Genomic DNA, 16,301 nt, shown 5'->3' with positions numbered 1-16,301 from the left:
GTAATCATTTTATTAAAAAAGTATACTTGAAATTATGACACGTGCTTCTGGAGTATATGATCAAGTAAATGCTATAATTACTTTACGAATTAAAGTACCATTTTAATTAATATGAAAACCAGAAATGTTTTCTGTTCCTAAAGATCTCAGTTCAGGCACTTTATCGTGGCACATAACTCGACAAAGATATAAAATTTGGCTAGCTGGTGCAACGTATATTTTAAAAAATGGTGGTATTGGTAGAAAAAGAGCTCAGTTCAGATGGTAAAAGGTGCAAACTGGAAAAAATGCCCATTCCATGCAGGGTACAAAATACTATCAATAGAAAGCACTAAGCTCCCACCAAAGAGAATGTGAATAAGGGTATTATTAATGTACAGGATAAGTTCAGGGTAATGCACCTGGGCAAAAATAATTAGGAGCATAAATACAGATGGGAAGGAAGTGAGTAGGTCGTGGGGGTTTAGGGAGTGACCAGCTGAAAAGGAGAGTGCAAGGTCGTGTTGCTCCAGAAAGCGCAGCACAGCGGTGGAGCACACGAGTACCAGTAAGACCTGCAAGGTGTAAGAAGTGATCAGCTGGGCTGGTTTAGGTGGCTCGTGTTGGGCTCCCTAACTCTTTGCCTCCTTCATGTTTTTATCTGCCATGTGTTGACCTTTCTGTGGAGGTCGTTGTTTTCCACAGATACACTCAGAGGAGGAAAAATCATCACGACTTCTGCATCTTCACGGTTTTTTTTTTTGTTTGGTTTTTCTGTTGGTTTTTGGTTTTGTTTTAGGTTTGTTTTGTTTTGTTTCGCTAACCCAATGATTGAGGAGATGAATGCAGTAGATTGTTGTGGTTTGCTTCACTGCAGTGAGTGCCATTAACTCTGTAATTTGAATGACTGCTTTTTGAAAATCAAAATTAAAAAAACCCCAAACCATATGTGGTTAGAAATGCATTCTAATAGTGGAATGTCAAGGTTGAAGGTCTTAAACATGAATGTGCCTGCATAAATATGAACGAAGAGCTAGGCAAGTGTTTTAAAACAGGTTATTAATGTTTCTGATTACCAAGGAGGAGTTACAGATATTGGATCTTGGACATCAACAGACATACCAAGCAATGCAAATTCTCCTTTCTTTTTAAATAGAACAGGATAGACTCTGCAGAATAGTGTTTATATGAAGGTAAGGGTCACTTGGGCAATATCCCTGTATCCAATACTAATTTTTTCATGCTTTTAATATATTGATAGGGCAATATTTCCATTAGCTCACCTCTTCTTCACATCTTGTACCACTCTGGAAATGCATGTCTGTTCTGTGGTCAGTATTCTCTCTCCGATTTCTAGAACTTGGCCTCATCAGGAGTGATCATCCAACCTGGCTAGTGAAGCTGCTGGGAACTGGATGCATGTTGTATAAGCAGAGGATAAATTCTGCCCTTTAGTGTAGGTGGTCTAACAGGTGATCTGTGGACCATGTCCTGTGACTTCTAAGGAGGTAGAGAGCTAATGTTAAGGACTACGCAAAGCCCATTGATTTTTTAATGTGTCTATCCCTTGTCTGCAAAAGGGAGCATCATGCAGTTCAGTCAGTACAGCTGAAATTGCCCCCAAAAAAGGGAGCTTTCAGCTGGGGCAGAGCTGGTGGCTCACGATGTTGTTTCCAACCTGGCCCTGCCACAGGGGCATAACCAGAGCATGTGTTGGTAAGGAAATCTTTTGGGTCAGTTGGCATCTCTTGTGAAGGACCTAGGTTTTATTGACTTTCAGTGGAGCTAGCAAGGAATCATCACAATGATCAGGACAAACTTCTCAGCATTATTCATGTGCCAAGAAGATCTTAGCAGAGCAGGGAGTTCGGGCTTTTCAGGTGCTAAACAATGTAAACACTGACAAATAATTTACTGTGGTCATCCAATTCTATTCTGGGCCTGGGGAAAGGACAGTCTGTGCACTGGTCATTCACATTCCTGACACAGTGAGAGTTTTGCAGAAATAATGTTTTTAAATTATCCTTGAAATGAATAGAATTCCTAGCTTCATCCCTAGAATAGGACAGCACTATCTATGTCTGCCTGGTCCCCACACCATCACCTCCACAAAGGTTTCCTGAGTAGGTGAGAAATGTGTCCTTTTCATCAGAAGGCACAATGTGCAGAATACAGATGCTGCTCATGGCAGCAAATGAGGACTCAGATTCATGTCGGGTGAGTCAAAAATAACCACACCAATGCACTTTATCGTTTACTGCCCTACTTAATCATTAGGATGTACAGCCACAGAGTTCTATAATCTGTAACATAGTAATGAATTAATTGCAGTCATCAGGCATTTTTCCCATTTATTTAAACAGTATGAAATTGCTCACTGCTATTTATATTGTCATTCTTCTTTTACATTTCCCTATCCTCTACGTAGTAATATTGATACAAACAATTCATTTTGCCTGAGATATGCATCTCTCAAGCCAAACCACATTAATGCTCCTATTGTACAGCTGTTAAATAAGCAGCCCAAAGCCCTACATTTACTTGATTTACATGTATAAAAATGCACAAAGGTATTCTTCAAGCATTTGTCGTATTAGTTTTGGCTTCTGAAAATAAAGATTTAGGTGTCATTTTTCTTCTTCTTCTTCTCCTTCTTCTTCTCCTGCTTCTGCTTCTGCTTCTTCTGCTGCTTCTTCTAGCTTAATCTGGGATTTTTTATAGTTGATTTGACATATAAAGGCAATTTTGTCTTTTCTTTTTCCTCCTCAAATATCCTCTCCTGAATCAGTAAACATCTATAATTTCTGACAAGGTCACTTAATTATCAACAGTTCTGGCTGAAAAAGAGCTGCCTTATCTCTTGCTTCTGCTTCTTTTGTGGAGCTGAGCATTACTGAAAAGCCTCATGCATGTTCGTTAATTACTATTCAGAAGCCAGTCGTAGTGCATGCAAGCATTTTGCCTTCCTTAAGATTTGCTCATCATTATGAATGGATTATCTATGCGTTAAATGTCAAACTCTCTAGTGTGAGAGATACCAAGTTTGATAAAGCAAGATAAACAAACAGTTTTAAAACCCCCAAATAATAGGAGTAGATGGACATAGGAGAATGAAACAACGTACAAGAAAACAAGGGAGGTCGGTTTCTCTTACCTTGTTGTTTCTTTCTCTGAGGAATAAGGAAGAGGAGTGGTTTGTGTTTAAAGTTCCAGACTGTGACTTGGGAACTTCAGATTCAATTTCCACCTTCATAATGAACCTCTTATGAGACTCTGGGCAAAACATTGGTTCTTCTTGTGTCTCATTGCCTCACCTGTACAGCAGGGATAATAACCTTCCTTTTATCCGCACTACTCATGTTACCAGCTTTATGTAGCTGAGACATCTGTGTTAAGTGCACCTTATGCAAGTTAAGATGGGGGCTCTGGATGTCATAAAAATAAAATATAACTTGATCTATTATTAAGATTCAACTGCAGTACTAGAGAAAGGATGTATTGCCAGCCATTTACATGTCTTAAAATAAATAGCCACATGTGGTCTCTCCCTCCTCCCCTATCCATCTTCTGTTCCTTGCCAAGCACATTTCAAGCAGTGAAATCAGCAGCAGAAATCAGCCCGGAGATTGTCTCTCCAAGAGCTTGCTGCTTGGGCTTGGTGTGGTTATCCAAATTATTTGGAACCAGGTCACAGAAAGACTTAGGAATTGTTTTGGAGAGTTGCAGGAAGCCTTCAGCTCAGTGCACAGCTGTGGTTCAAAAAAAGGACAAAAAATACTAGCTAATATGTAGAAGAGGACAGAAAATTATATGGGGCCATTATAGACACAGGGAGACAAGCCTCACACATTAGGAGATGCTGATTCCAATAGAATTATACTTGCATAAAATTACAGTTCTGGTGAATCAAATGATATATTTCAGATCTCATCATTTTATTCCCTTCTCCAACCAAAGGAAAAAATGGTCCTGCTTAAACAAACAGCTTCCCTATGAAATGAGGTTGAAAAGGATTAAGAATATTATCCTAGTGGAGAACCTCATAAAATAAGAATGTGTAATAGTTATGCAAAATAAGACACAGCCTGCAGAAGGAAACTTCTATTTACCCTTTCTCATAATACAAGGACAAGTGAGATGGATCACTTACAAATTTTGAAAAGGCTAAAAGGAATCAGATTTTTTACACAATGAAAATTTACCCTGTGGGACAGATGGGGGCTTAGTGGGATTCAAAAGGGATTAGACCTTTGTATGGATAATAAGAACATCCACAGCTATGTTAGATAAGATTACAGAAGGGGAAAAAAGATATAAGCACTCCTGCTTCAGGGCATCAGCCAATTACTGATAGAGAGAGACAGAATTTTTCCAGTGGAATATTCTTCCCCTGGAAAATGCCTTTTTGTAAAGTGCAAGTATCATGCAGTAATGTGTTAATGTCAGTGAATCTTCTAATGGATTCCGCTTCAAAACTTGCTTATCTAGTTTCTTGGCAACTTACTCAGGACTGAGAGCCGGGAAACTTGAGGGATGTGTTGTAGAATGGTATATTGGCTGATCTGTTCGAGATGATAAACCTTGTTCATATTGCTACATGCAATGACTAGGGAAACATTCTACAGAACTTGAGATTATAAAAATGTCTCATTTTCTTCCCAACATGGAATTGCAAATTTTTGCAATTTTTAGATTTTGCTTGGAAAATAAACTTCATCTTTCAGGCTCAGAATCGGAGTTGGAAAGTTCCTCAGGCTGGTTTTTTTATGTATTTCTGTTATGTGCTACTGAACTTCTTGACATGAGGACCTGGTAGTGAGCAGTGGACCTGGAGACATGCTTAGTCTCATGAGGTGGTTCTTCTGTTAAGAGGTGTTATGTCTGAAGATTGGCTACAGGATGAGCTGGGGATTCTTTACTATAGATGAGTGATTGCAGGGGGAGGAGAGAACTTCACCTTGAATTCAGACTACTACATTACTGAGGAGGATAAGTCATGATATTTTACAATTATATAACCTATCTCATCCCTGTGCATTTAAAAATTGTTCACAGAACTTCTGAAAATACCACCAAGGAAAGGTTTCTATTCTGGGACATGGGCCTTCTCACTTTGCACTGTCTAACACTGGTAGGGTGGTGATTTTGGCCAAATCCCTGTGCTTTCTGTTCTTTATGTTCATTTGCTGCTTTCAGTTTTCTTGCTCATTTTCATCTGGTCTTGTAACACCACCCCACCACCACCACCCCACCCCTGCCATGATGCTCAGTTGATTCTGTGAACTTCAAACTTTGTTTTTTCAGATCTTTGTAACACTCAGCAATGATAAATGGAAGCAGCGTAATCTCTCTCCTGGCTGGAGCAGGAAAAGATAAGGCTGCAGGCACCGGTCTTAATTTTTAGTGTATGCTTTTTTATCGATTACAAAGTTATTCATTGTAATAATTAATGCCTGGCCAATATCTGACCAAAATCTGTTGATTTTGTTGGGTTCGAGGATTTTTTTTTAGTTTTTTTTTAATGTTAGAAGAAAGTCAGAGAAATGGAGGAAGATAATTATATAGGATAATTACTTCAAATGCTTTTAGATCTAAGCTGCTAAAAGACTAGCCGTGTAAAAGGAAAGTAACCATGATAAATATGGCATGAAACAATAGAGAACTCAGGCGGAAAAAGAATCTGGTACAGTTGCACAAGACATTTTTGGCAACAATTCCATGTAAATCTCTCAAATGAGTACAGGTACTTAATAGGCAATTAAAAAGACAGCCAACGTAAATGAATTAATAGCTGACTCTTAAAATGCATTAGCTGCTCTGTAATTAACAAAAAATTTTAAAGGAAATAAATGCTTGCTTACAGCCTTATTAAGATCTGAACATTACATCTTAGTCGGGATTGATTGGGATGATCAAAACTTCAGGGGAAAATATGGAAAGCACAGTTAAATACTTGCCAAATCTCAGCAAAATTTCAATCACCACTCTATATTTCAGAATACTTATGCAAGATGACATTCAGAATGTTTGAAGGTAGGTACTGGGAGAGGGTTATCGCAGTCCTGAGGGAACCGGGATGGCAATCATAAATGAAGTTCAGTGGTCTAAGGTGGAAGATCTCATGCATGATTCAATTAGCCCAGTAATAAATTAAATGCTACATTAGCTCAGAATCAGTCTTTGGTGTTCTAATACTGTATAGCTGCATGACATACCCATCCATATACCAAATTCCACTTCATTTTTTATTCCCAGGCTTAGTTCCGGGGTTACCTGTCACGCTTAAGCAGATTGTTTGGCTTTCAAACTGGTATTCTGGCTCAAAGCTTAATACAACTTCTTGTAGAGTAGTTGCTCAGGTGTCAGAGGTCAGGGCTTTGTAATACTTCCTACAAATATTCTGTCCTTCGTCAAATTTTGAGTATGAACCTTTGGAGCAACAACTATCCATTACTGAGCACAAGTAAGTGCGACGGGGCTCTGATAGGAGCTGGCAGCTGTAATGCAAATAGCGTCATAATGGCAAAGTAACTCCCATAGCTGTCAGCGTGTGCGTGTCGTTTGCATCGTCTGAGTGGACTGCGTGATGGCTGGCATTGTTATGCTCACGCTACTAAAGGAAAAACCAAAAACCCCAACAAACACATACACACACACACACACACAAGCAGATTGGTTTTAGCTGGGAGTTCTGGGAAAAATATTTGAAGGCTCTTAGGTGCTAAGAGGGCTTGGATCCTGCTTCAAATTTAGTTCCCTTGACAGCAATAATGCACATTTTGTATAGAATCGTAATAGCCTGTATGGGAACAGAGCATTTTGCAGATGCTTCATGACCTAAGACAGAGAAAGTCAACGCTAATTGAATAGGGCTTTTCAATGGCATTTTGTCCTCAGAGCTGCGTTTTATAGTTGTTTTTATTTTTATTGTGTATATACGTTAGTTCCCCATCTGACCTATATAAAGTTGTTCATGTTTCCCTGGCAAAAAGCTCGATGCAGCTAAATTAGAGGTAACCTAGTTCATATCAAGCATTCAGATCAGGAGTAATAAGAAAGAATGGCAGGGAAATAGCAAAAATTGCTTTCAGAGTAAAGCAAAGAATAAGGAACATTCATTTAAAGGGAAATACCTGTGCGACTTCTGAAGTGATCTGCAATGTGTATCTTGTGCATTACAGCAGAGCACAGGCACGTATGTTTGTGCTTCAGTTCAAACATAGTTCTAAATGTATCCTGAGAAGTTCCATGAATTTCAGAATGGGACAAACTTCAAACTGAATTAATGTTTGAATCTCTCTTCAAGATGAAAACTATCTTAAGCACTGTGATACCATATTGCGGCACTGCAGTATTGCACCCAAACTTTAGGATGCAGGTAAGATATAGAAAAATTCTCAGTTAGTCCATTCCTGGAGCAGGAAGTGCAATGGTGTCAGTATCAGGAATTTCTGAACGTGCAAACCGTAGCAGCTCTGCTTTTCTCCTTACCGGGTGTGTTTGCGTGTATCCAACAGGTACATTTTCAAAGAGATTTTTGCTTAGCCTATGACCTTCTTGGAGAATGGCAATCAGATCTTTAGGACTTCAGAATCAGGCAACTTCCTCTCCATCTTCAAGTATTTAACCCTCTGCCTGTTTGTCAGTGCTTGTAATCATGTAGTTTGAAATTACATTTTGATACTGCAGTTTCGGATTTGCAGTGCGTTGATTGGAAGGTATGCATTATACCTGCAAAGGGAAAAATAATTTATGAGCTCACTTATCTGTTTAAATTGATAATATTCTATTATAGTTAGAGATTGAAATCAGCCTTTGCCTATTAATTAGTATTGTAAATTCATTACTAATGTTACGGTACTCTCTGGTAGTAACGTTACCTCTTCCAGATTGTTCCACAAAAATTTCTCTGAAGGGAAAAACACTAACTCCGCACAGTCTTATACAACCTTTGCTAAAGCCTCCAACTTTTTTAAAATAATGAATTGCCACATGCAAAACTGATCAGAATAGGAAGGATTTCTGGTACTGATCACTCAGCATGTGTGTAAAGGAGACATTGTTACTAGCATCACTCAAAAATAAAATTGTATGCTAAAGTACCATTATAATCTCTCTTAAGCACTTATTTTCTTCCCTCAAGGCTACACAAATGATTTCATAAGAAGGCAAAATGTCTTACTGAGAAAATAGCACTGTTCCATATTTTTCTTCTTTCCTTTTCCTGAGTTATTTTCAGGTAATGAATGAAGAGCAAATGCATACAAACACACTGTTCTCTGCCTATTTTGAAACAAACTTCTGTTCCCCACACCCCCCCTGCCCCCCGAAATCAGCTTTTTATGCAGTGGCATCAAGAAGATGATGGTTTTTTTTCCTAGAGCTACCTTGACAAACTAGTGGAATATATTTAGGGACGTGGAAGCTTATAAGACAGGAAAAGGACAAAGAGGCTGAGAGCTATCTGAGTTTTGGGGTTTTTTTGCAAGTGGAGGTGTTGGAAAACTGTACTTACACTTAGTATTTCCACCTTATCCTTTTATATTCATTTTCAAATCACAAAATTTCTTCAAGGATGACTGACCTTATAAAAGACTTTTTTGAAATGAAACATTTTGGTTAGAAGCTGTGAATGCTTTAAAAATCAACAACAGACCGACACAGAGATGCTCCTGTCACCTTCATAAAAGTTCTCTTTTCGAATATTACTTAGTCTTCTTGGTGTTACACAGATGTAAGATCCTTAGATGTGAGGTGTAAGGTTGAACTACGAGTGTTCAGCCATCACCAGCTGAGAAAGCTGCCGTTTTCTCTATCCAAAACTTTTGAAAGTTTTGCTGACCTCCTCTGGTCAAGTATCTCTTTACCTGATCTGAGTGATGTTACATTCTCCTTTGAGATCCTTTTTCTTCCATGAACTGTACCCTATCTCAGTGCAGTCTCTACAAAACTGCACAAAACAATATGGATTCAATTTTATAGTAAGTCATTGGTTTTCTACCCTTAGTAATTGTTAGCGATTGTTAATTGAAGTCCAGTTTTTTCACAGCCTCCATACATTTATCCAGAGCAGGCTAGCAGGGGTAACGAAGGTCTGAAGCCCGCATGAGCTAGGGTACGTAACCATATAATCTACCCAAGTTATGAACAAAAGAGAGAGAAAAAAACATAACTTGGGGTTAGAAATAGAAAAATTTGAAAGTGTGTCAAAAATAATATAGGTCAACATGGATAACGTGGGGGCTGAGAGACTTACAGACCTGTGTGGGAAAGAGGTTGGAATCCATGGTTGGAAGATCTTCTGAAAAATTCCAATTGCCTCTTAAGCCATGGCCTTTTGGGTAGGTTCTGCCAGCACATAAACATTGTAAGTTCTCTAGGGTTTCATGGCTACAGTTACACACAGACTCTCTAGGTGGGAAAAGAGCAAAGGCAAGAAAAATTGAAAGAATGAGGACAGCAGTGGTAGAAAGAAGATATGAACAGAAGGAAGCATTGTGAAGTTAAAAGGATGCAAAGAATTTTAGCTGCATCTGAACTACCTTCTGGTGTGGAATGTGAAAGCCAAGGTCCTGGCGGGTTTGGATGTGGCAGAGTGAAAGCTGCCTTAAAGTCTGTCCTGAACAAGCTGGAGAGTCTCGTTTATCTTTGGTCTCATCCTCTTGCCACATGTTTGAAACAGACCGAATCCTGCAGCCCACCCGATTTCTGTGCCCCACTGCAGCCCATCATTTTCACGTGCTTTCTTTCATGGAGTTACATGAAGTTTCAAAGCAGCAAGGGCTTTACACAAAAAATCTGTCAACAGATTCAGCTGTTGAGTAGCAATACTGGGAGTAGCTCTGCGGATTTCAACTGGACTATTTATGTTTTGAGTTGCTCAAATCATTCAAAACTACACAGGCAGCAGAACTTTATCAATGTAGGAGTTGACTTGCAATGCGTGCTTACAGCAGTACTTAAAAAGAAAAATTGATCTCAAATTATGAGGTGCTGACATGAAAATGTTCAGAGGCACCAGTCAATTTTTTATTGGGTAAGTTTCCCCTTCTGAAAGTGTGGCTGAATGTGATCTGTGTTTAGTTCTGTGTTCCCTATGCCTTTGGGAAATTCATATCTACAAGTTATATAGCCTCTATCTAGCCTGGAGAAGCTTGTAAGTTAATAATAGTAGTGTGAGAGAGGTGGTGGAGTGCATGTGGCACATTACATTGGTGAGCACTCTCGGAGCACCACAAACAGAGTAGATAGCTCTTTTAGATGTTGCTGACAGTCTTGTATCACACGTATTTTGGTAAACATTGTCTCAGATGCTTGTACAAATCTCTGGTGCACAGCTCTGGTATAAATGGCACAGTAATTAGAAACCTGTCTTAAAAAATATCAAGCCTGGATGATAGGTATTAATCTAAACAACTCTAGGGACTTCATTTTATGCCTTGCTAGTTCTTTACAGCGTTAACCCTTGTCTCAGCTTCAAAAACTTCAAAACAAATCTTCTGCATGGCCAAATCATCAAAGGTTGTGTTATGTGTACTGAGACCTCTGTGGGAAGTTTGCAATTAAAATCAAAATAAAACAAAACCCCCTTGGCTTTTGAAGTTTGTTGCCAATGGGAATGAATGACAGTGATTAAAAGATTCTCAATGGTTGTGTATTTTTGCCCAAACATTCCAGATTGTTAGCTGGAGTTTATGGAAGTTCTCAGCCTTGTGTGTTGTCTTGCATTAAAGGCATGGTGCTATATTGTAAAGCAAAGTAATAAAAATACATCTCTGTCAACAAAACTGTTGAGTTTGTGAAAATAATATGAATGGGCATGAGAATAATAATAAAAATATTTGCAATTCCCTCCCCATCAATAAAGTACAAATATTTGCCTTTTTAACAACAACTGAAGTTAACTGAAATAAGTTGAATGACAGACTAAAAGCCACCACTGTAGTGACTTAAGTGGTCACTGAAGTCTGAAGTGAACACTGGAGAAAAGAATGTTCCTAGGTTTGTCAAAATATAGTTAATAAAGAATCTAGATCAAGATTAGTTTCTTTGCTAAAGAAAGAGCTGATTAGACTTTAAAAAAATAATTTACAAGATCACTGGATTTACTGATAATCTTATAGCCATACATCTGAGGGCAGGAAATCGATCACTCTGTGTGAACTTCAGAAAAGGTCATTTGGCAGACTTGTTTTCATGCAAGAAAAGTCCCTATTTAAAACAAGAAAGATTTAGGCTTCCCCTGCTTGGAAACATATGCTCATACTTGCACCCTAACATTTAAATACTTGAACCTATGTGAGTTAATGGATAAGCTGCAGGTAGCAGACCACCAGTGGAGAGAAAATGTGTTTTGTATCTTAGAGTTAAAAGATCAAACGAGGATTTTATGTATCCTTCCTTAGTCACCCATACTGAGTCATTTCAAAGTAACAGAATAACCACAGGACAATTTTGTGGTCTGGAGTGCTGATTAAAAGGAGCCCTGAGCTTCCACAAGACGTAACTCAGAGTGTGCAGAGAAAAAAAAATGCTTCTGGTTACCAGAAAAACAAGTTAATGTCGATATTTTTAACCAAATGCTCTATGGATTATCCAGTGATAACTCTTTACATGGTAGAACTGTAGGAAGAAGTCATTGAACAGTCAAATATTTCTAAAAGCCTCTCAGATCATGTCATCAAGGCAGCAGCAGGAATGAATGTTTTTGCTAGAAGGTCAAACATAAAGTGCTCACCTATGGATTATATTTACCCTGGACTTTGTACTGGTGAGCAAACCCTGACCTTTCCCTTTTAATTTTTTAATTCTCACGTCCCCTGACAGACACAGTTCTGTTTTCTCTCTGTTCCACACACCAGTCTGCTTCAGTTCCACAGCTTCCCACTCTCAGGAGTGGTGAGCATCCATACAGAAAAGAGCAGATACAATTTCAAAGGAAGCTTTGTTAAGGCATCTATGAAAGCAACAGGGAAAAACAGCCACAAGGTTGCCAGCTCCTACATGGCAGTGACACTGTAATGAAATACGCCAAGGCAATTTTTCTGGTGAAGTGCCTGTTTCTCAGTCTATGGTCTGGGACTGGATTACATTTAGCCAAAGAACTGGGCACGGTTCTGTCAGTGTCAGTGGATCTATGCTGATTTACAATAGCCACTTTCATAAAGATGCATAAATGTGGAAAAACGAGTTTATCCACTTATAACTTGAGCAATATAGGGTTTGGCCGCCCCTCAGTGCCCATCTGCATTTGAGTCTAACCAGGACACCCCTGATACCAGCTGAGAGACTACTGCTCTGCTTCTCTAAACATGTTTATTCTTGGCTACTTCACATTTCTGTTGTAAGTCAGTATGAAGCTTCTCTTCCTGGGGCTGAGAGGGTTTTTTTTCCATAGAGCTGAACTCCAGCTGAAGTTAACGTTTGCTCAGCGTGCTGTTCTCCACTCAGATACTCCACTCAAATACTGGGATGCGTATGGCAGTCTGAGGTTCTGGACTGGTGTGTTTACATGTTATAAAACTTGAAAAATACTTCTTTTTTTCCTCTCTTTAATTTTCCTGCATGTCTTTTGCATGATTACAAGACTGGCATCAGGATGTCTATGTTCAGGTGTCTGTATGAGAGGGTCTAAATTCATCCTCTAGAGACAGGCTGGGTTCAGGTACTATGCAAGGGTGGCTGCACGCCACCATGAGGTACAGGGCTCTGTGTGCTGCATCGGGCAGCGGTTGGGGGTAGGAAGAAGAGATACCTCTTTGTCTGCACCTGCAGATACCCCGTGCAAGTCAAACATACCAGAATTTTTATGTTTCTACAGCCTCCCCCTTCTCCTTTTGAGCTTACCCTATACAGTGACCCTGCTGCAGCGCCATTCCTGCTAGGATTCTGCCAGTCGCAGTGCGCTTGTTCACTTGTACAAACAAGACAATATCTCTCCTTTGTTGCACAAAGGTGTTAATAAATGCCTGAATTTGAATTAAAAGGTGATAATGGAAAACAGAGACCCCAATGTGTCAGTCCTTCTGATGCCTACAAAACACTGTCTGATGTCTCAAACATCCCAAAAAAAGCTGCACGTGAGCTGACCAAAAACTCATTTATAAGAACAAATCCTTAAAAAGCTCACTGGGGAGGAGAAGCCTGTGGCTGCTGGATAAGGAGGAAATAACAGCAGAAGCTTGAAATAAACATGGGGAAGTATTTTTAAAGGCTGCACCAAAAGACTAAATCGGGTTTGCAAGTGAAGTCTGGCTGTTAGAAAGAAAGTGAAGTTGGAAGGTTTATTCCTCATTGTTTTCTGCATTTAATAAGAAAACATTGAACATTGCAAGTGAAAGTTCTCCATCCCTCTCTTTCCTCTCAGAATGATCCTACCTGTAGTTTACACAGTACAAAAGATTTTTCAGTGGTTCTTAATTCAGATTTTGCAGTAGTTGAAAGGACTGAATATTGCAAATGCTCCAAAATTCTTGTATTTAAAAAACCTTGATTGTGAATCTTTGCTTGCTGACACTAGTAGGAACCTGTTAATATCATTGGAGCTGCTTTTGTTTGGCAGTGATTATAAGAAAATCCACCCCAAGGTGTATCTGATTGAATAACTATTCAGACGTGATTAATTATGCCAGGCATCCCAGCTTTGTGACAATCTACACAGCTGATTTTCAGCTGAAACAAACGCCGTGGCCCCTAGCACAACCTGTCTCAGGTGTGGTGACCACTAGCTCACTGCCTTGTGTCTAGAGCTCAGTGAGTGCTGGGTTCTCTAACTTAACACGTAGGACAGCCCCAGGCTACTCCCACAGCCCTCTTTCCTTCCCCTCCCTGCTGATGTAGAGCATCCCCCCACCCTTTTTGCCCATCTCAGACCGGAGTTAAAATAATCAGCACAGGTGAGGTGACTTACATTCCTGCAAGTTTCTACATGATTTTCCTTTGGCAACCAAGAGTCCAGCTGCTGAAAAACCTTGTAAAGCAAAGTGAATTTTAACCCAAAGTGATTCCAGGCAAGATGCTAATAAGAATCATAGAATCATATTCTTCCATTAAATTCTGGCTAGTTTTTCTCTTAATTAACTGAAGCAGGACTGAAGGGCCAGGGGATGAAAAATGTTATTAATCCTAAAAATCCTGTGGTGAACTTAAATTCTAACCTTCAGACATTTTTACTTTTTCATATTGAGAAATTGAATCACAAGCACAGGGTCAGCTGTAATTACCAGCACCCGTGCTGTAACGGGCGCAGGGAGAGCTGCCGCTTGGGGAGTTGCTGGGGGGCTGGAGCTGGCCAGGGAGAGCACTTGTCATGGCCCTCGCTGCAAGGCTCATCGCCCCATGGGCTCTAACGGAGCCTCCTCACGCTGGAGTCTTGAAGAAAGCCACGTGTAAGCGTTCTCACTAGACTATGCTGCTCATCTCTAGAATAACTGGAGTTTCTTGCTTCTTCCTTTGGTTATTTCCTTGTAGTTTGTCTCTCTACAGCATTTCTGAGATGTCTTGAAAGCTCATCCTTCCTGCCGTGCTCCAGGTTAACCCTATGGTTATGGATCATGCTGCGTTATACCCCGGAGGTGTGACGGCAGCAAGCCTCTGCCCTGCACCTCTAAACAAGCAGGGTTCAGTCTCTGAGCTTCTCTTTCACGCTTCCTTTGTGATTATGAGATCTTCATTCTGCTCTAGCTGAGTATTTGTTAGGTGGGATTAATAATCCAAGCAGGTTAAAAATTGTATCATATACTGTGTTTCCATCAGAAATCTTAACTTTAGGGGGAGAAACAAAGGCTGTAGACTGACTGACAGCATCCATGTCAGATAACTTCACTGTAAAATAAAATTTAGTATTTTATTCTATTTTGACCTTTTTCTTGATGGGATATTTTAGTATTTGGTTTAATTATGCTTTTCATTTTTAGATTGTTTAATTAAGCCTTAGCGTTACAAATAATCAAAATACGTGCACAAGGTTAATTCTGGTTTTACATTAGGTTTTCCAGGAACTATTTAATTTTCTTTGTCAGATGGAAATAGAAAAATAACATTATTGCTGTTTCCTATAGTGTCGTTGTTTTCAACAGGAATTTTGGCAGTCATCCAACTCCCATAACACTACCCGTATCTCCTGCTTTTTGTATCCTTGTTCATTCACACAGTAAGGTCTTCAAGGCAAACATTCTGTGGATAGTAACCATAGTAGACTAATAGTATTTGGGAACTGTAGATATTATCATAAACATAATGATTTAAATGCCTCTGCCAATATAAATAGGCTATTAACACTAGCAAGAAGCTATAAATCTAGTCAGTAAGTGATGCTAAATTTATATTTATGGCATTCAGGCATTTATTTGCTTTGTTTCAGTGTTTTCTAGGTCCAAAATTTTAACTGGAATTGATGTCACATAATGGCAAATCGCCAGCGTCACAGCTGACCTCCCTGTGATGTGTTCAGTTCTCTTTCAAGACTGAGATGTGCCTGGATGCCAAAATAGGGGACCGGGTACCTCAGTGAATAGTGGAGTATATTCCATATGTTGCTATGCTCATGATTTATCACAGCTTTGCTAGCCCTAGTGACCCCTAGGCTTTTTATTACAGTCTTGTGTACATTTTTATCTTAGGTATGTAAAATTAATCCACTGGCTGTCATCACTTATTCTGAGGCAAATCAGAAGCCAGACAAACCTAAGCTCTAATTCTTAATTATATACATACATATATAAACACAAAAACTTACTGAGGCATGAATTTCATTAAATCACACAGAACTAAGTGGCTTTGTTTAAAAGGAAAGATATTTTCTCTGAGACTCACTCAATATCAGGGCTGTTCAGTGGGTTGAATAAACCTTGCTGCTTTTCAGCTTTCTGCAATGATATTGAATATGAAAGTGAGTTCAGAGTTTGCTCTTTCAGAGATTTATCTGGGAAATCTTGTGTATGGAGAAAAATAGAACAGATAGGGATAACAGTGGCAATGATTATAATGTTTGCCAAAAGCCTCCAATTGTGAGATCTTTCTTCAGTTCTATAAATTCTAAATGAATTTGGACCAGTTGGACAGCAAGTTCACACGCTTGGTGTCTGCCTGGGGCAGTTTTCTACGGAAAGTTACTAAAGCAATTGCCAGACTTTTCCTGGCTTTACAGTGCTCTGTTAACAGAGTTTGGGAGAAGGAGAGCAGAACGTGTGGTGATTTCTCGTTGTTTCTGTTTTGGATAATATTTTTGTGCTGAATGTATTGGCTGCATTGCACTTCTGTTTGAAGCCGCGTTTCATATTTGGTCAAAATGTCAATTAGTTGTGATAAGCCATTATAGTATA

The sequence above is a fragment of the Phalacrocorax carbo genome, chromosome 15, assembly GCF_963921805.1.
Source record: "Phalacrocorax carbo chromosome 15, bPhaCar2.1, whole genome shotgun sequence".
Lineage (NCBI taxonomy): Eukaryota > Metazoa > Chordata > Aves > Suliformes > Phalacrocoracidae > Phalacrocorax > Phalacrocorax carbo.
This window is presented reverse-complemented; position numbering follows the sequence as displayed.